A 19,198-nucleotide genomic window follows, 5' to 3' on the forward strand; every position below is an offset into this window, starting at 1 on the left:
TTTCGATGTCTAGGGAGCTCCCTAGCTTGTAAGTCCAGATTAGTGGGCAGCCCACCATTGTGGAAGCCAGAGATGTCAGATGGTCTCATTCCCAGCCTCATTTTCAGCTCAAATAGGCACATGACACAGGCATCACCAGTGTGTGCCCTTGTTCCATCTTTGACTGGAAACTGGACTGTACAGGACTCTGCAAGGTCCATCCTGCAAGGGAGTGAATGCTTCATTGTCTAGAGGTGGCACTGGTTGCAGAGTTTTGTTTGTTTGTTTTGTTTTGTTTTGTTTTTTTGATACGGAGTCTACTCTGTCCCTAGGCTGGAGTGCAGTGGCACAATCTCGGCTCAATGCAACCTCTGGTTCAAGCAATTCTCAATTCTCTGCCTCAGCTTCCCCAGTAGCTGCGATTATAGGCACCCACCACCATGCCTAGCTAATTTGTTTTTGTATTTTTAGTAGAGACAGGGTTTCACCATCTTGGCCAGGCTGGTCTTGAGCTCCTGACCTAGCGATCCACCCGCCTCGGACTCCCAAAGCACTGGGATTACAGGTGTGAGCCACCCTGCCCAGCCAGTTGCAGTTTTATCAGTAGTGTTCACGGCCAGCAGTGCAAGCTGAGGGCTCTTGGCTCAGTGGTGCTGTTATCCCAATGGTCATTCTGGACCTTGACTTTAGACCTCATCTTGGCCTTGGAAACTCCAGGTCTGGTTCTCCAATACTGGACAACAAGTGAGCTCTCCATTATCATTTGTATATTTATTTTTAGAGACAAGGTCTTGCTCCATTGCCCAGGCTAAAGTGCAGTGACACAATCATAGCTCGCTGCAGTCCCGAACTCCTGGGCTCAGGACATCCTCCTGCCTCAGCCCTCTGAGTAGCTGGGACTATAGGTGTGTGCCACCATACCTGGATAAATTAAAAAAAAAAAATGTATAGAGATGGGGTCTCACAATGTTGGCCAGGCTGATCTCAAAACTCCTGGGCTCAAGCAATCCTCCTGCCTTGGCCTCTCAATGTGTTGGAATTACATATGTGAGCCACAATGCCTGGCCTTTTATTTATTATTGTTATTGTTACTTATTTTTTTTAAGATGGAGTCTCACTCTGTCGCCCAGGCTGGAGTGCAGTAGCACAATCTCGGCTCACTGCAACCTCCATCTCCCAGGTTCAAGTGATTCTCCCACCTCGGTCTCCCCAGTAGCTGGGACTACAGGCGTGTGCCACCACACCCGGGTAATTTTTTTTTTTTTTTTTGTATTTTTAGTAGAAACAGGGTTTCACCCTGTTGTCCAGGCTGGTCTTGGACTCCTGACCTTAAGTGATCTGCCCCCCTCAGCCTCCTAAAGTGCTGGGATTACAGGTGTGAGTCATTGTGCCCAGCCTGGCCTTTTATTTTTAGATTAAACTTTTTATTTTGGGCAAATGGTAGATTCATATGCACTGGTAAAAAAAAATACATAATATATACTATATTAATTATTATATTATTATATATAATAATTATACATATTATACATATTATATATAATGTGTATATATAATATGTATATATAATACAATTAATATATAATACTATATATAATACATATTTATGTAATATATGTAATATATAAATAGATATATTATGTAACATATATTATATAAATATATATTTTATAGTGTATATTATATAATATTATATTTTATAGTGTATATAATATAATATAATATTATATTCTATAATATAGTGTATATATAATGTTGTGTATAAATAATATACACTATAAAATATAATGCAATTAATATGTATAATACAATATACAATATAATTAATATAATATATAATATAATCATATATAGTGTATATATAATAGTTACACATATTATATATAATATATAGTATGTATTTTTTACCAATGCATGTGAATACTATATATATATAGTATATGCCAATATATTATATATACTATAATAATATATTGTACACATTATATTATATATACTATAAATAATATATTGTACACATTATATTATATACTATAATATATTGTACACCTTATATTATATACTATTATACTATATTGTATATAGTATATATTATATATACTATATATGTACTACATATAATAGATAGTGTATATAATGTTATATATTGTATATACTATATATAATAATGTGTTATGTACCATTTTGGGATTGGCTTTTTTCACTCGGCCTATTCTCTGGAAATTCATCCAGGTTGTTATATGTATCAATAGTTCATTCCTTATTATTTCTGAGTTGTATTTTGTGGTGTGGGTGTACCACAGTTGTTTTTTAACCATTCATCCATTCAACCAGACAGGAGATCAAGAAAGATCAATAAAAAACAACACTATAGAGAAATTGGACCTAACAGGCATTTAGATAACACTCCACCCAACAGCAACAGAATACACATTCTTCCCAAGCACACATTAAATATTAACCAGGATAGATCACCCATGAAGTCTTAACCAACTGAATTGTTTCCAGTTTTGGAATCACACAGAAAACTGCTATGAATGTTTGTGTATACGCTTTTGTGTGTGTATATATAAGTCTCCATACTCCTGGGATAAATACCCAACTGTGCAATTGCTCAGATGGTAGTTGCATGTTTTGTTTCTGAGAATGTACAACCTGGCCGGGCGCAGTGGCTCAAGCCTGTAATCCCAGCACTTTGGGAGGCTGAGACTGGGCGGATCACGAGGTCAGGAGATCGAGACCATCCTGGCTAATACGGTGAAACCCCATCTCTACTAAAAACTACAAAAAAAAAAAAAAAAAAAAACTAGCCGGGCGACGAGGCGGGCGCCTGTAGTCCCAGCTACTTGGGAGGCTGAGGCAGGAGAATGGCGTAAACCCAGGAGGCGGAGCTTGCAGTGAGCTGAGGTCCGGCCACTGCACTCCAGCCTGGGCGACAGAGCCAGACTCCGTCTCAACAAAAAAAAAAAAAAAAAAGAATGTACAACCTATTTTTCTGAGTGGCTCTACCATTTTGCACTCCCATCAGTGTTGTAGGAGTGACCCAGTTTCTCCTTATCCTCATCAGAATTAGGTATTATCACTATTTTTTATTTTAGTCACTTTTTATATGTGTAGAGAGATATCTGACTGGGATTTAAAATTGTATTTCCCTAGTTGCTAATTATGCCAAACATCTTTTCATATGATTATTAGCCATCTCTAAATACTCTTTGATAAAATAGATGTCCATGTCCTTTACCTATTTCTAATTGGATTGTTTATTTTATTTTTTTTTTTTTGCTGTTAAGAGTTCTTTATATATTTGTGATACTAGTCCTTTGTCAGCTATGTGGTTTGGAAATATTTGTTTCCAGACTGTAGCATGTCTTTTCAACTTCTTTTTCACAGAGCAAAAGTTTAAAATTTTGATGAGGTCCAATTTATCAAAGGTGTGTCTTATGCACCCTCCCAGGGTGAATGAGTAGATCTTAAATGATAAATCTACAGTAATATTTCTTTTCTTTCTTCTTTTTTTTTGAGATGGAGTTTCACTCTTTTTGCCCAGACTGCAGTACAATGGTGTGGTCTCAGCTCACCGCAACCTCCACCTCCCGGGTTCAAACGATTCTCTGGCCTCAGCCTCCCAAGTAGCTGGGATTACAGGCATGCACCACCATGCCTGGCTAATTTTGTATTTTTATAAGAGACCACCATGCTGCTCAGGCTCGTCTCGAACTCCTGACCTCAGGTGATCTACCTGCCTTGGCCTCCCAAAGTGCTGGGATTATAGGTGTGAGCCAGCCACACCACACCCACACTAGTATTCAATCTCCCTAAATCTCTACATTAAACCAAGAAAGGTTGGAAATTTCCAACTTGCTCACTCTGGGCCACCATCCTGGTCCATGTCTCAGCCAACCGATCAAATTGCTAGAGCCCTTTCTAACTCCCCAAGGTGCAACATTAAATGCAGAGCACATCAAGACCAAATACTTGACCATGGGCCACCAATTACTACTATGTGACTTGAGTGGCCCATGATCCAGTCAAGTGGACACATAAAATTAATTTTCAGTCTAGCTAAGCGTTTATCTATTTTGTTGATCTTCTTAATAAATAGCTGAATTTCTTTGACTTTTCTATTGTTTTTCTCCTCTTTATTTTGCTTGTTTCTGCTCTCATCTTTAATTTTTCCTTCTTTCTGCTTATCTTCGGTATAGTTTTTCTTTGTTTTTTAGCTCTTTGAGGTGTTGTTAGGTTCTTAATTTGAGATTTCTTCTTTTTTTAAATGTAGGCATTTACCACTCTAAACTAAACTTACCTCTTAGTACCCCTTTTGCTGCATCCTATAAATTCTGTCAAGTTGTGTTTTTTTTCTTATAACTTTTTCTTTCTTTCTTTCTTTCTTTCTTTCTTTCTTTCTTTCTTTCTTTCTTTCTTTCTTTCTTTCTTTCTTTCTTTCTTTTTTATTATTATTATACTTTAAGTTCTAGGGTACATGTGCATAACGTGCAGGTTTGTTACATATGTATACTTGTGCCATGTTGGTGTGCTGCACCCATCAACTTGTCTTACCATATTTTCTAATTTTGTTTTGGTTTCTTCTTTGACCCATTGGTTGTTCAAGATGCTGTTATTTGATGTCCACATATTTAAAATTTTTTCAGTTTCTCTACTACTATTGATTTCTAATTTCATGCCATTGTGGTCATAAAAGAGTAAATACGATTGCAATCTGAAATTTGTTAAGACTTATTTTGTCACTTAGCATGTGACTTATCCACGTGTGCTTGAGAAGAATGTGTATTCTGCTGCCTTTGGGTGGAGTGTTATATATACGTCTGTTAGGTACAGTTGGTTGATAGTGTTCAAGTCCTCTGTTTTTTTTAACTGATCTTCTGTCTGGTTGTTTCATTCATTATCAAAAGTAGGGTGTTGGAATTTCATATTATTATTGTGTTATTCTCTATTTCTCCCTTTTATTCTGTCTGCTTCAGTTTGCTTCATATATTTGGGTGCCGTGATGTTAGGTGCATATAAATTTATAAATGTTATATATCTTTCTGGTGTATTGAACCTTTTATCATTATATGATAATGTGTCTTTTTTGTCTCTTGTGACTTTTTTTTAACTTAAAGTCTATTTTGTGATATTGGTATGATCATCCATACTTTATTTTAGTTACCATTTGCTTGGAATACCTTTTTCCATCCTTTCACTTTCAGCCTATATATTTTTAAATCTAAAATGAGTTTCTTGTAGACAGCATATGGTTATATCTTGGTTAAAAAAATCATTCAGCCACTCTATGTCTTTCGATTGGAAAGTTTAATACATTTACATTGAAAGCAGTTACTGACAGAAAAGAGCTTATTATTGCCATTTTGTTAATTGTTTTGTGTCTGTCTTTTAGCTATTGTGTCCCTTTTTTAATCTCTTCATGCCCTCCTTTGTGTTTTATTAATTTTTTATGAAATATTTTGATTCTTTCTCATTTTCTTTTGTGTATCTTCTATAGGTATTTTCTTTGTGGTTACTATGAGACTACGTAAAATACTTTATATTCATTTGAAGCTGATAACAACTTCACTTCAATCATATAAAAACTTCTGCTCTTTTACATCTCCTCAGCCTCACTTTGTTATTGATGTACAAATTTCATCTTTCTATATTGAATGTCCATTAATGTAGTTTTATTTTTTATTTATTTATTTTATTTATTTATTTTTTTTGAGACGGAGTCTTGCGCTGTCACCCAGGCTGGAATGCAGTGGCCGGATCTCAGCTCACTGCAAGCTCCGCCTCCCAGGTTTACGCCATTCTCCTGCCTCAGCCTCCGGGTAGCTGGGACTACAGGCGCCCGCCACTGCGCCCGGCTAGTTTTTTGTATTTTTTTAGTAGAGACGGGGTTTCACCGTGTTAGCCAGGATGGTCTCGATCTCCTGACCTCGCGATCCGCCCGTCTCGGCCTCCCAAAGTGCTGGGATTACAGGCTTGAGCCACCGCACCTGGCTAATGTAGTTTTATAATTATCATTGTTTTTAAAGTTTTTTCTTTTAAATTTTATACCAGAATTAAAACTGCTTTATGAGACTGGGTTCAGTGGCTCACACCTGTAATTCCAGCACTTTGGGAGGCCAAGGCAGGAGGACTACTTGAGGTCAGGAGTTTGATACCAGCCTGGTCAACATGGTGAAATCCTGTCTCTACAAAAATACAGAAAAAAAAAATTAGCTGGGTGTAGTGGTGGGCACCTGTAATCCCAGCTGCTCGGGAGGACTGAGGCAGCAGAATTGCTTGAACCTGAGAGGCACAGGTTGCAGTGAGCTGAGATTGCACCACTGCACTCCAGTCTGGGTTGACAGAGCAAGACTCTATCTCAAAAAAAAAAAAAAAAAAAAAAAAAAAGGTACTTTATGCATCATTGCAATATTCTGTATTTGTCTACATATTTACCTTTACCAGTCAGCTTTATATTTGTATATGCATTGTGTTGTTGTCTAGTGTCCTTTTATTTTAATTTCCAGGAATCCCCTTAGCATTTTTCGTAAGGCAGATCTGGTGGTAACAAAGTCCCTCAGCTTTTGGTTATCTGGGAAAGCCTTCTTCTTTTTCATTGTTGAAGAGCAGTTTTGCCAGATAAAGTATTCTTGGTTGACAGTTGTTTTCTTTCAGTACTTTGAATATACCATTCTACTTTCTTCTGGCCTGAAAGGTTTCTCCTGAGAAATCCACTGCTAATTTATGTGAGCTCCCGGGTACACGATAAGTTGTTTCCTCTTGCTACTTTCAAGATTCTGTCTTTTTCTTTGGATTTGACAGTTTGATCATAATGTATCTCAGCATGAGCTTCTTTGGATTCATCCTAGTTGGAGGCTTTTGAGCTTTTTTGGTTTTTTAGACAGGGTCTTGCTCTGTCACTGAGGTTAGAGTGCAACGGTGTGATCTTGGCTCACTGCAACCTCTGCCCCCTTGGGCTCAAGTGACCCTCCCGCTTCAACCTTCTGACTAGCTGGGACAACAGGTGCACACCACCATGCCTGGCTATTTTTTTTGGTATTTTTAGTAGAGATGGGATCTTGCTGTGTTGCCCAAGCTGATCTCGAACTCCTGAGCTCAAGTGATCCACTTGCCTCAGCCTTCCAAAGTGTTGAGATTACAGGCAGGAGCCACCATGCCCAGCCGTTTTTGAGCTTCTTGAATTTAATGTTCATTGCCTTCCTCAGATTTAGAAGTTTTTGGCCATTATTTTTTTTCAAAAAAGTGCTGTATTTGTTTTTCCTTCTCATCTCCTTCTGGGATATCTTTGATGCATTTTTTTGGTTGGCTTGATGGTGTCCCATAAGTCCTTTCGGCTTTGTTCACTCTTCTTCATTCTTTTTTCTTTTTTTCCCCTCTGACTTGATAATTGTAAATGACCTGACTTTGAGTTCACTGATTGTTTCTTCTGCTTGATGAAATCTGCTGTAGAGTTTGTCTAGTGACTTTTTCAATTCAGTTATTGTATTCTTCAGACTAGAGTTTCTGTTTGGTTCATTTTTATGTTTCCTATCTTTTTGTGATAGCCTCAATTTTTTTTTTTCACTCATTTTCCCTCTGGTTTCATTTCATTGCTTGTCTGTGTTCTACTGTAACATACCTGAGCTTCTTAACATGATTATTTTGGATTATCTTTCAGTTAATTCATAGATTCCCCTTAGTTTAGGCTTAATTTCCAGAGTATTTTTTTTCTTCTTCAATTGAGCCATCTTTTTGTTTTACTTTATGTACCTTGTGATTTTATTAATTTTTTTGCTAAGTTTTAAGCATTGGAACAAATAGACACCTCACCCAATCATTACAGACTGCCTCTGTACACAGGAAGATCTTCATCACTTAGCACTGCTAGAGATTCTGAGCACTTTTGAAACCTTTTTTGAGGGATGCAACTCTTCTGGGCTTATGCATATAATTTCCCAATTAGAGAACTTCTTCAGTTTCTTTTTCGGGAGCGCATACTCCCTTTCTCTGGTGTCTGTCTGTGGTACTGAAGGTTCTCTGGTGTTGCAGCAGGAAACTTCTCAATTCTCCTTTGTCCTCAATGACCCCAAGCATCCAAGGTTGCTAGGTCCCCAGCAGTTCCCTGAGTCAGGTAAGACAGATATCAATCCCTTGAGTAGCCGTCCAAAAACAGGAACATTGGGTGCCTGTTTCACTCTTCTCTTCCCCACTCAGAGGGAAATGTTATGAACTAGGGTGTTCTCTCTTGGTGCTGGGTTGTGCTGGCTTGGGGGTGGAGTGGTCACACAGGAAGTGAAACAGCTCTTCTTATCTGATTCAATATGGCTGTTGTTGATTTCACACTCATCAGGGCTACTGCAACATCTTTTCTGGATTTTAGGGTCCTCATATGCTTATTTTGTTCTATACATTGTTGTTCAGTGTGTTTCTGAGGGGATGAGGACTGTTATCTCTTATTCTACCATTTTGCTGATGTCTCTCTCCCCCATTATCTTTTGTTTTGTTTTGTTTGTTTTGTTTTGTTTGTTTGTTTTTTGAGACAGAGTCTCACTCTGTTGTGCAGGCTGGAGTGCATGGTGCAATCTTGGCTCACTGCAACCTCCACCTCCCGGGTTCAGGTGATTCTCCTGCCTAAGCCTCCCAAGTAGCTGGGACTACACGTGTACACCATCATGCCTGGCTGATTTTTGTATTTTTAGTAGAGACGGGGTTTTGCCACGTTGGCCAGGCTGGTCTTGAACTCCTGACTTCAGGTGATCCACCTGTCTAGGCCTCCCAGAGTACTGGGATTACAGACATGGGCCACTGCACCCAGCCCCCATTATCTTTTAATTATTTTTCTTCTGAAATAAGCCAGAGTTTGTCTCTGTGGCTTGACTTCAGGTTCTTTTTTTGGGGCCAATGTATTCCAGGCAGCAAGACTACATGGAAAGGCTCACAGATGAGAAGGAGTATGACTTGTTTGGGAACTATGAATAGTTATTCGATAGCCTGCAATGCTCACATAACCCTGGCCAAAGGAGCCTCTGCTGACTGGTTCTCTGTCTCCATAGGATGTTTCTGGAAGTTGTAAGAAGAGACCTGACTGCTGAACATGGTCTGACATGGTGTGTTATAGACCTTTGCTAGTCGAAGTGTGGTCCATCACCTAGGAGCTTGTTAGAAATGCATAACCTCATGTTCCTCCCTTGATTTAGCATCAGAAGTCTGCATTTTAACAAGAATCTCGGTGATTCTTCTTGCATTGAAGCCTGGGAAGCATGGATAGAGCTGGCCCTAGGATCTGGATACCTGTAGGAGTTTCTGAGTTGACCAAGCAGTGCATGGGGAGTGAAGTATCATCTGGGATCTGAGCTGGTAACCCATTCACTGCTTAAAATGTTCTATAACATGCTTGGTTGCATTTTTCTCCAATCCAAATCCTCAGTTAGTTAAACTTCCCCAGAGCGTCCATATTAAATGGTTCTCTTCTTGAGAAAGGTTCAATATTTGCTCATTCAAATTAACCCAGCTCTAGACTTCCATCGAAGCATTGTGCCAAAGGTAACAGCATCATTACTTTCCTTAATCTAGTTTAAAAATAGACTATAAACATATTCCTTTTCTTTTCTGGACAACCTATGTAGGAAAATTTATCTTTCTTTACCTGAAAACTTTTAATTACTTGCATTTGGGATTCCAAGGCTGTCTCAGTAATACAATTAATTTTAATCAGGAGTCTAAGTTTACCATTCAATCCAATTATTCTAAATTAAGTAATTGTGTATTTCACTTCATTGTCAATTGATTGTGATTACCTATTATCAAGCAAACTCAATATATTTATGATAACTTTATTAATTAGACAATGCCTGCTGTCCAAAAGCCACGGTTTTTTAATTCAGTGGCTCATATATGGGCACCTTGAAATACTGTGACATACTGTGAAATCAATGCAAACCACAGAGGTTTATTAAACTCCTGCATAGGTAGCACTCTACTGGGACTGTTAGAAAAAAGGAAAATGTTGAGGACAATTGCTGCTCTTAAGAGCTTTATATGTAGCTGAATTGAGCTGTGTGTGTGGGTGAGTATGATAATTTGTCAGAAGGGTGATGCAAACAAAAGGTTCTGGTGCATAGAGAAGGCCCAGCTGAGAAGGCTTCATGGTGGAAGCAGGACTTGGGTCTCTGGGAGGCTGTGATGCATAGACCCTATCAGGTGAATGCCTTACAAGTACTGACATTGGAAAGATCTGCGATGCTTGTTAGACATTTGCATCCATGGGCCCCACCCAGAACTACGGAGTCAGGATCTCTGGGGCATGGATCTAGGAATCTGATTTTTGATTAATTAATTCACTTTTTTTTGAGTCAGTATCTCATTCTGTCATTGCAGCCTCCAAATCCTAGGCTCTAGCAATCTTCCCACCTCAGTAGCTCCTGAGTAACTGTGACTACAGGCACGCACCACCACACCCAGATGACTGTTAAATTTTTTGTAGAGATGGGGTCTTGCTGTGTTGCCCAGGCTAGTCTCAAACTCCTGGTCACAAGCGATTCTCCCACCTTGCAATCCCAAGGCACTGGGATTATAGACATGAGCCACTATACCTGGTCAGGAATCTGATTTTTAATAAGAAGATAAATCTAAGAAGGTGACTCATAGGCACAGGAAGTATGATAAACACTGTCATAGTGGTGACAAGAAAGATGTCTGACTCCAAAGCCTGATGCGACATTCCCAGTCCCAGCTCACTACCTTTATGATCTCAGGCCTGGTGAGTCCCATGTTCACGCCTGTCTGATACCATATGCAATTCAGCTTTGAATTCTGCCTCCAGCCAGGGCCCCTGCCTAACTCTAACCTCCCCTCTTCAACCCTCTGTCCACCTCTCTACTCTCCTCCACACTGGAGCCATCGTGATTTCTTCCTCACTCTCATCAACCTGCTGCTTCCTGGTCTGCATAGACCCCTCCTTGCCTTTATCCCCACTGCACATAAACTTACCTTTCAAGACGCAGCATACATATCACTCCTCCTCAGATTGAAACTGCCTTTGCAAAACTATGACTGAGACAGTGAAAGATCCAACTTAACCGACTCCATCTTGCTTCTCACCTCCAAGCTGTCCTTGTTCATTCCCGGGTGTAGGCTGAACTAACTTTGGGAGAAACTTAGTTTATAGTTTAAACAAAGGCAATAACAGCCCTTTCCCAAAGAAGACCTCCTTTTTGCCTGGGGACTAGAATGACTTTGTAGGACTAAGTTAGCCACAACATTAGAAATTAAGGTTTAGGAGTCATGCCATTGGAGGCTACAAGATTCTGACCCTCCCTAAACTGCTCCTAAGATCAGTGCTTGAGATATTTTGCAGACCCTGCACTTGATGGAGCAGCTGGTGCCACCCAGATCGATGAACTGGCTCATCCAATCTTGTGGCCCCCACTCGGGAAATGACTCAGTGCAAGAGTCAGCTTCGACTCCCTAAGATTTCATCCCTAACCAATCAGCACCCCTGGCTCACTGGCTTCCCCCCATCCATCAAGTTATCCTTAAAAACTCTGCTCCCTGATTTGAGTAATAATAAAACTCTGGTCTCCTGCATAGCCCACTTTGCATGAATTACTTTTTCTCTATTGTAATTCTCCTGTCTTGATGAATCGGCTCTGTCTAGGCAAGCAGACAAAGTGAATCCCTTGGACAGTTACAGATTCTTCTCTGGGCTTCTAAGGACAGGTTCCAGCCTCCTGCCAGTGTTCTTGCATGGTGGGGAAGAAGTTCTGTTGTTTGGGGAAGCCCAGCCCCTGCTACTTCCTCCTTTGTCAGAGCCCTACCCTTTCCACGGGGAAAGTACACCCCACTCCTCTCCTCCCCAGCCATGTGATTCTGGAAGGAACATTCACAGGTATAGTGCTCTGCTTACCTGGCCAATCAGAGCCTGCCCTGGTGTTTTTATACTGAGGCAAGGAGAGAGCGCATAGGCATGTTCCATAGGGGAAAAAAATCCCCTGTTGCAGAGACAAATGAGGCAGACACTTGCAGAGAAGCAGACCTGGAAAGGGAACGAGAGAATCCCAAGGGTATCATTAACATCCTTGGGCTCAGTTCTGCCTGTTGCTATCATCATCCCTGCCTTTCTAAGTATGTGGGTCTGTGGCAGGCCAGGTCTCACTAATGTGAGCCGCCATCACAACTGCTTCAGCACTGACTGTGTGGTTAAATTAAACATTAAAAACTGAAAAGGCCAGTGCCCTTATATGAAGGCTGGAATGTAACAAAAGCCCATCAAGAGTTTTGCCTAGGCCTTTCCTGGGCCACAAAGCATGACAAAATAATGAAGGAATTCTTAACAGGATCCATTTAGGATTAAACAAGTTTTATTGGGGGTCTGAAGAAACTCCTCAGGCTTCCACAGATAAGTTTATTGGAAGTCTGAAGGAATACCCCAAAACTCTGTGATTTAGCAGGAGACAAGATGAGTGTAATCACCCCAGCACCTAGACCCATTTAGATTAAGTAAACTTACTGAGACTCCAGAGGAAGTTCTTTATGACTCAGACCTTAGTTATGATGAAAAGAAGTTAATCACTTAAATTTTTAGATGAATGCTCACTCACATGTAGACATATAGCTTAGAAGGTATAGAAGCTCTGAAAAACTTTGTAATTTTTAGTTGGTCTGGTGATAATTTCCAGGCCTTTTTCCTGTAAGTGGTTACAGAAATCAAAACTCTCTTCCTCCCCAATTCAACTGCATCTCGTTATTGGGCCACTAGAAATAGCAGCCCGACCCTCAGTTTGGTTCGGGAACAGGTCTGTAAATCCCCTGTTGGCTTAAACGAGGTTGAGTGTTTCGGTCACTTACAACAGAAACAAGTTCTCATGATGGTAGCGGACATCACTCTTTTCCTCATCTGTCCTCTCAGCCAGACTGGGAGTTTCTGGAGGTTCAGCCCCGGAGCACATAGGCACTCAATAAATGTTTGTTGAAGGAATGAATAAAGTGAGGAACTACACTTGAGTTTGTCTCATGCACCTTGGACTTGCACTTTTGGAATTAATGGATTGACAGTCAATATAAATATTTGAAGAGATTTATTCTGAGCCAAATATGAGTGACCATGGCCCGTGACACAGCCCTCAGGAGGTCCTGAGAACATGTGCCCAAGGTCGTGGTCGGGGTGCAGCTTGGTTTTATACATTTTAGGGAGGTATGAGACATCAAATACATTTAAGAAATACATTGGTGGCCGGGCGCGGTAGCTCAAGCCTGTAATCCCAGCACTTTGGGAGGCCGAGGCGGGCGGATCACAAGGTCAGGAGGTCGAGACCATCCTGGCTAACACAGTGAAACCCCCCGTCTCCACTTAAAAAATACAAAAAATTAGCCGGGCGAGATGGCGGCGCCTGTAGTCCCAGCTACTCGGGAGGCTGAGGCAGGAGAATGGCGTGGACCCGGGAGGCGGAGCTTGCAGTGAGCTGAGATCCGGCCACTGCACTCCAGCCTGGGCGACAGAGCGAGACTCCGTCTCAAAAAAAAAAAAAAAAAAAAAAAAAAAAAAAAAAAAAAAAAAGAAATACATTGGTTTGGTCCAGAAAGGTGGGACAACTCAAAGCCGGGTGTGGGGGAAGGAGTGGAGGCTTCCAGGTTATAGGTAAATTCAAACATTTTCTGGTTGACAATTGGTTGAGTTTATCTCGAGACATGGGATCATAAAAAAGAAATGTTCAGGTTAAGATAAAAGATTGTGGAGACCAAGGTTTTTCTGAAGTCTTATAGTGGCTGTGACAATGTTTCCTATTCAGACCTTTAAAAGGTGCTAGAATCTTTTTTTTTTTTTTTTTTTTTTTTTTGAGACGGAGTCTCGCTCCCTCGCCCGGGCTGGAGTGCAGTGGCCGGATCTCAGCTCACTGCAAGCTCCGCCTCCCGGGTTTACGCCATTCTCCTGCCTCAGCCTCCCGAGTAGCTGGGACTACAGGCGCCCGCCACCTCGCCCGGCTAGTTTTTTGTATTTTTTTTTTTTAGTAGAGACGGGGTTTCACCGTGTTAGCCAGGATGGTCTCGATCTCCTGACCTCGTGATCCGCCCGTCTCGGCCTCCCAAAGTGCTGGGATTACAGGCTTGAGCCACCGCGCCCAGCCCAAAAGGTGCTAGCTTCTTAGTTAATCTCTTTAGGATTGGGAGGGCCTGGAACAAAAGGTCTAGCTATGTGAATAGAGGTTCTTCACAGATGCAAAATTTCCCCCACAAAGGACAGCTTTGCAGGGTCATTTCAAAATATGGCAAGGAAACATGTTTTGGGGTAAAAATATTTTGATTTTCTTCCTTGTCTTGTCATGTTATGCCAGAGTCAGGTTGGAAAGTAAGTCACAATATATAGGGTTAAATAAAACCCATCTGATGAGAATTTATTATTTGTACGGCCTGACTCCCCAGACCCTTTAGGAATTTGGGAAAGATAAAAATCAGAGTTTAGTCCTCAACTTTCTTCCCGGGCTAGTCTAGCCCCATTGTTTCTGTTAGTTTGCTCCAGCCCCTGACTTAGCCCCCAACTCACAGGAGTTCTCAGTGAACGCCACAGTCAAGGCTGAACTATTTATAACAATGTATCATCCTGTACTGTTTATGCTTCTAAGCACCGGGAAAAGCCATAAAAATCAAAATTAAAAATAATTTACCACTTGGCAAATGTTCATGGCTTCTCCACCACAGGAGAAGCTTCAAAGCGCACTAAGGGCTTGCACACTTTGAGTGACGGGGAGCTCACTACCTCCTAGGGTGGTTCTTTCTATCTTAGAGAGGTTTCTTGCTAATAAACAGCTCATCCTTTTACTGCGCTGAAAACAGCTTCTCGTAACTAATTTCTCTCCTTTGGTCCTAGTTCTCACTTCTGGCTTCTCCATACTGAAAAGGCAGGACTCTTGGTTGGTTTTCTAACCTAAACATTCCCAGGGTGACACCAGTATTCATGGGAGCTTTCCCAAGTATTCAGGAGATCTTCCCAAGGCTGAATATGCTTTTCTTTGTCTACATCTCTCTTAAAATGAAGCCCACTTTTGCCACTGCTCCCATCCCAACTCAAGCCACCACCGTCTCACAGTGGAATATAATTTTGTTATAGCCTTCTTCCCCCAACCCCTCAGGTACTTTCTTTAATATTGTGACCCTTTCCCACAAACACAGCTAGACGAGGCCTCCATGATTTCTTTTCTTTTTTTGAGACACAGTCTCACTCTTGTTGCCCAGGCTGGAGTGCAGTGACGCCATCTCAGCTTACCGTAATGTAACCTCTGCCTTCCTCAGCTCAAGCGATTCTCCTCCCTCAGCCTCCTGAGTAGCTGGGAATACAGGCACCCGCCACCACGCCTGGCCAACTTTTTGTATTTTTAGTAGAGATGGGGTTTCACCATGTTGGCCAGGCTGATCTCAAACTCCTGACCTCAGGTGATCCACCCACCTGGGCTTCTCAAAGTGCTGGGATTACAGGTGTGAGCCACCGCACCCAGTGACCTCCATGGTCTCAAGGGAAGATTGTCACAGGGAACGGAATTCATTACATGACTGCGTAAGGAATAAAATATGCAGACAACAGTAGGACTCTCACTTCCTTCATTCTAGAATCTATGCTTCTGTTAATGCAACAGTCTCAGGTAGCTTCATTTTTGCCTTCTTTTCTCCACTTATGGAGACCTCATCCTATGTGAAGGAGTAGATGGAGGACAAAAAAGAGACAAAGAAGGAGAAGAGAAGCTTGTGCTATAGAAATAGGAGAGAGGGAAGAGGGGACCTGTCATAGATGCACCTTTTGAAGTGGACACAAAGCAGGCTTTTTGGAGTGTTTCTGGGAGCCCAACACACAGCCCTCTACATGCGATGTTTGTGAATGTTTTCTTCATGTGAGCCTGGATTTTCTAACACATACTGACAGGTTTCTTCGTGGCAGCTCATGGCAATGAATTGGGTAACAGGAATTTGACAGCAAGCAGACAGTCCAGACTGAGACTTAATTTCTAGTGACAGACTGGCAGTCACTGGAGATAACCTTTAGGAGGGGAAATAAATGCAGGACAAAGCCTTTCATCTGCCTTCCAGTGAGGTTCCCAGGGATTTTGGGCCAATCCATCTTATTATAGGCAACCTCCTGGGACTCTCTTCCCCTTATCTCCAAGTCCTGTCCCCCGATCTCTCTCTCTCTCTCTCTCTTTCTTTCTTTCTTTTTCTTTCTTTCTTTCTTTCTTTCTTTCTTTCTTTCTTTCTTGCTTTATTCTTTCTTTCTTTCTTTCTTTCTTTCTTTCTTCCTTCCTTCCTTCCTTCCTTCCTTCCTTCCTTCCTTTCTTCCCTCCTTTCCTTCCTTCCTTCCTTCTTTTCCTTTCTTCTTTTTCTTCATTTTCTTCTTTTTTTTTTTTTGAGACAGAGTCTCACTCTGTCACCCAGGCTGGAGAGCAGTGGTGCAATCTCAGTTCACTGCAACCTCCACCTCCCAGGTTCAAGCGATTCTCCCGCCTCAGCCTCTCGAGTAGCTGGGACTACAGTGCGTGCCACGAGGACCAACCAATTTTTGCATTTTTAGTAGAGATAGGGTTTCACTATGTTGGCCAGGCTGGCCTTGAACTTTTGGCCTCAAGTGATCCGCCCATCTCAGCCTCCCAAAGTGCTGGGATTACAGGTGTGAGCCACTGTGCCCAGACTCCTCTCTTTTTAAAAAGCCTTCATCTCCTCATTTCCTCTTTCCCGGGGCCAGGCCGCCATCATCTTGTTGTGGGACCTTGTCTTGTGTTTGGTATTATCCTGTGACCTCACTATCTAGGGCAGCTAGACAAGAGGCCTCTACTGCCTGAACAGAAAAGAAAAAAAGAGGCCAGGTGCAGTGGCTCACACGTGCAATCCCAACACTTTGGGAGGCTGAAGTGGGAGGATCGCTTGAGCCCAGGAGTTCAAGACCCGCCTGGGCAACAGGATGAAACCTCATCTCTACAAAAGATCACAAAACTTAGCCAGGTGAGGTGGCATGCACCTGTAGTCTCAACTACTCGGGACGCTGAGGTGGGAGGATTGCTTGAGCCCGGGAGGCAGAGGTTGCAATGAACCAAGATTGCACCACTGCATTCTAGCCTGGCCAACAGCTAGGCCCTGTCTCACCAAAAGAAAAAAGAGTTAAGACCATGGTTTAGGGCCTGGTGTGAGATAGATTTAGAAGAATTCATGAGCTAGTTTTCCTCTAGGACAGAAGAAAGAGAAGGAATGAGGGAAGAGAAGGGGGTGTGATAATGGGGAGGAGATGGTCACTTCAGGATGAGAGAACAGGATCAGAGACAACCCTACCTCTGCAAGGACGTGGGAGCCAATCCCCATTTGAGGGATGCAGTTTTTCAAAGAGAACCCAGACTGGTCCCCTGAGCATTAGGATCCATGATGACCAGCCTGTCACCTGTGGATAGTCAAAAGAACTAGCTAGAAGAACTGCTCTTCTCGCTGGCGAACCGTCTCCCTCTGCCCTGTGAGCCTTGAGGTAGAGGGTGGACTCATGGACATTAGAGAGGTGATGGGGGCCATATGGAAAGAAAGACTGCTCATTTCAGTTCCAAATCTTCTTTGCAAGGCGTGGTGGCTCATGTCTGTGGTCCCAATGCTTTAGGAGGCCAAGATGGGAAGATCGCTTGAGCCCAGGAGTTCAAGACCAGCCTGGACAACATAGCAAGACCCTGCCTCTTAAAAAAAATTGAAAAGTCAGGTGTGGTGGTGCACAGCTGTAGTCACAGTTACTTGGGAGTGAGCCACTCTGGTCATGGCACCCTGTCTCTTAAAAAAAAGAAAATCCTCTCCTTATCTGGGACAGTGGAAACCCAAATTCTTTATTCTCTCTTGCTGGGGACCACTAGTTGTCTAATTATGGCTATTTACACACAAACACTGGTTTTGTTTCTTATTCATTCTTTCAGGATCATCTGAGCCTGGGGAGGTTGAGGCTGCAGTGAGCTGTGATTGTGCCACTGTGCTCTAGCCTGGGTGACAGAGTGACCCTATCTCAAAAAAAAAAAAAAAAAAAAAAAAAAAGAAGAGTATGTGGGATAAGAAATAATGTCGTAATCTTGGAAAAATAAAATCTCCTATTCCTCTCTCTGTGTTCTGTGAGTCACACTCAACCCCAGGTTTCAGCTTAAACATCTCTTTCTCAGGAAGGCCAGTGGTCACTTAAACAGAGTGGATGCAACCATGTTATCTGATATCTATTACTCAGCACACTCTCAGAATGATTGTTTAATGTCTGTCTTCCCCAGTAGACCATCCATACAAGCTAGCACCATCAACTCCCTTTCCCCTCACTGCTTGAGAAAGAAAGTCCAATCATTAGACATCTACATGCGCCATGTTCATGCTAAGTTCTTTCTTTCTTTCTTTCTTTCTTTCTTTCTTTCTTTCTTTCTTTCTTTCTTTCTTTCTTTCTTTCTTTCTTTCTTTCTTTTCTCTCTCTCTCTTTCTTTCTCCTTCCTTCCTTCCTCCCTTCCTTCTCTCTCTCTCTCTCTCTCTCTCTCTCTCTCTCTGTCTTTTTCTCTCTCTCTTTCTTTCTTTTTTGAGGCAGGGTCTTGCTCCATCACCCAGGCTGTAGTGCAGTGTTGCAATCACAGCTCATTGCAACCTTGACTTCCTGGACTGAGGCCATCTTCCTGTCTTCAGCCTCTCAAGTACCTGGGACCACAGGTGCACACCACCCCACCCAGCTAATTTCTAAATTATTTGTAGAGACGTGGTTTCCCTGTGTTGCCCAGGCTGGTCTCGAACTCCTGGGCTCAAGCGATCCTCCTGTCTTGGCCTTCCAAAATGCTGGGATTAAGGCGTGAGCCGTCACCCAAGGCCCTGTGCTAAATTCCTTGATATGTTATGTCTAATCCTTGTAACAACCCTCCAAGGTATTAATTACTTTCATTATTGCAGATGTGAGCAGAAACTAAAAGGTTAAAGAGAATTATCAAAAGCATACCCAGCTAGTAAGCTTTCAGAGCTAGATCTAAACCCAGGTCAACTAGTCATGAAGGCTTTGAACAGTTCCACCCCATCTTCTTGCCTCCCTGTGTTTTATTGTACATTTCGTGGGGATTACTACCTGAGGTTGAATATTTTCCTGTATGTTTCCAGATAGTTATATTTCTTTTCATGTGAATTCTTGGCGTATGTTTTCTTTTTCTTTTCTTTTCTTTTCTTTTTAATACAGAGTCTCGATCTGTTGCCCAGACTGGAGTGCAGTAGTGTTATCTTG

Source organism: Rhinopithecus roxellana, chromosome 6, assembly GCF_007565055.1.
Source record: "Rhinopithecus roxellana isolate Shanxi Qingling chromosome 6, ASM756505v1, whole genome shotgun sequence".
Classification (NCBI taxonomy): Eukaryota; Metazoa; Chordata; class Mammalia; order Primates; family Cercopithecidae; genus Rhinopithecus; species Rhinopithecus roxellana.